Here is a 2,649-nt window from a genome sequence, read left to right on the forward strand (position 1 = left end):
TTATTTTGAACAAAAATATTAGAGAGGAGAAAAGGTTTAGAACAATTACCTCACATATATTGTACAATGGTTTTTTAAAATGTTGTACAATGGATTTTAAGAATTTCTGAAATTTAAAGCATGTAGGAAAATTGAATAACACTAATGTTAGAGTGAACCAGAAATACCATTTCTCCAGTAAGTCTCTGTGGAATAGGAATCAGTTCAGTTCAGTCGCTCAGTCATGTCCGACTCTTTGCGACCCCATGAATCACAGCATGTCAGGCCTCCCTGTCCATCACCAACTCCCAGAGTTCACCCAAACTCATGTCCATTGAGTGGGTGATGCCATCCAGCCATCTCATCCTCTGTCATCCTCTTCTCCTCCTGCCCCCAATCCCTCCCAGCATCAGAGTCTTTTCCAATGAGTCAACTCTTCACATGAGGTGGCCAAAGTACTGCAGTTTCAGCTTTAGCATCAGTCCCTCCAAAGAACACCCAGGACTGATCTCCTTTAGAATGGACTGGTTGGATCTCCTTGCAGTCAAAGGGACTCTCAGGAGCCTTCTCCAACACCACAGTTCAAAAGCATCAATTCTTCGGTGCTCAGCTTTCTTCACAGTCTAACTCTCACATCCATACATGACCCCTGGAAAAACCATAGCCTTGACTAGACAGACCTTCGTTGGCAAAGTAATGTCTCTGCTTTTGAATATGCTATCTAGGTTGGTCATAACTTTCCTTCCAAGGAGTAAGCATCTTTTAATTTCATGGCTGCAATCACCATCTGCAGTGATTTTGGAGCCCCCCCAAAATAAAGTCTGACACTGTTTCCCCATCTATTTCCCCTGAAGTGATGGGACCAGATGCCATGATCTTAGTTTTCTGAATGTTGAGCTTGAAACCAACTTTTTCAGTCTCCTCTTTCACCTTCATCAAGAGGCTTTTTAGTTCCTCTTCACTTTCTGCCATAAGGGTGGTATCATCTGCATATCTGAGGTTATTGATATTTCTCCTGACAATCTTGATTTTAGCTTGGGCTTCTTCCAGCCCAGCGTTTCTCATGATGTACTCTGCATAGAAGTTAAATAAGCAGGGTGACAATATACAGCCTTGACGTACTCCTTTTCCTATTTGGAAGCAGTCTGTTGTTCCATGTCCAGTTCTAACTGTTGCTTCCTGACCTACATACAGGTTTCTCAAGAGGCAGGTCAGGTGGTCTGGTATTCGCATATCTTTCAGAATTTTCCACAGTTTATTGTGATCCACACAGTCAAAGGCTTTAGCATAGTCAATATAGCAGAAATAGATGTTTTTCTGGAACTCTCTTCCTTTTTCCATAGAACTCTCTAAAGTATGTGAAGACTGTGACCTAAATTTGTGATCTATCAAGAAAAGTGAGGGCAGCTTTGAGATATGTAAGCACAAGTTCAGACAACTCAGGGACGGATGTTTAAGAAGAGAAGATGATGCTATAGAGAATGGGGACAATCATAGGCAATATCATCCACTTTCTATTTTATTCCAAGGAAACAGCCTCCACAAATGGCCTTGAGGAACTGCAGCACCATCACCGAGTTTATCCTCACTGGGCTGTCAGACGACCCCCACATCCAGGCTCTGCTCTTTGCGCTCTTCCTGGTGATTTACCTCCTGACCGTGATGGGGAACCTGACGATGCTGCTGGTGATCAGGGCTGACTCCCACCTCCACACGCCCATGTACTTCTTCTTGAGTAATCTATCATTTGTGGATCTCTGCTTCTCTTGTGTCACTCTGCCCAAGCTCCTGAAGGACCTCCTGTCTGAGAAGAAGACCATCTCTGTCAAGGGCTGCCTGACTCAGGTCTTCTTTGTGTTTTTCTCTTCAGGAACTGAAGCCTGTCTCCTCTCAGTGATGGCCTATGACCGCTATGCCGCCATCTGCCACCCCCTGCACTATGGCCAGGTGATGAGCAACCAGCTCTGTGTGAGGCTGGTGTTGATCTCATAGGGCCTGGCCTCTCTCAATGCATTTGTCATTGTGCTCCTGGCTATTAGCCTGGATTTCTGTGATGCCCAAACCATCCACCACTACACCTGTGAGCTGCCTGCCCTTTTCCCCCTGTCTTGTTCTGATATCTCTATTGTTACCAATATCTTACTCTGCTCCAGCCTATTGCATGGGCTTGGAACCTTCATCCCAATCTTCTTCTCTTATGCCCGTATTATCTCCACCATCCTGAGCATCAGCTCCACCACAGGCAGAAGCAAGGCTTTCTCCACCTGCTCCTCCCACCTCATCGCAGTGATCTTGTTCTTCGGCTCGGGTTTTCTTTGTTATCTCATGCCTCCGTCTGGCTCCTCTTTGGATTTGCTCCTCTCCGTACAATACAGTGCAGTCACACCCATGCTGAATCCCCTCATCTACAGCCTAAAGAACAAGGAGGTGAAGGCAGCTGTGAAAAGGACATTGGGGAAATATCTATAATGTTCAGGCAGTGAACAAAGACAACTGTAAGCAAAATCACGAAGATTGTATTCCATTGCATTTGCTCTTTTGCCCTCATCTCCTCTAATCACACGATGTCAGTAATTCTGAAGAAAGATTCCAGAGCTCACCCAAACACCTAATCCTGTTAGTCAAAGGAAGAGGCTCTTGATTTTGGTTCCGTATTTGGAAAGTCCATGC

At 45.0% G+C, this 2,649-nt stretch overlaps 1 pseudogene; it reads left to right on the forward strand.

Moving 5' to 3' along the window:
• Window positions 1–1,495: 1,495 nt before the first annotated feature.
• LOC102413548 lies at window positions 1,496–2,448 on the forward strand (annotated as a pseudogene).
• The last annotated feature ends 201 nt before the right edge of the window (window positions 2,449–2,649 follow it).

The sequence above is a fragment of the Bubalus bubalis genome, chromosome 4, assembly GCF_019923935.1.
Source record: "Bubalus bubalis isolate 160015118507 breed Murrah chromosome 4, NDDB_SH_1, whole genome shotgun sequence".
Taxonomy (NCBI): domain Eukaryota; kingdom Metazoa; phylum Chordata; class Mammalia; order Artiodactyla; family Bovidae; genus Bubalus; species Bubalus bubalis.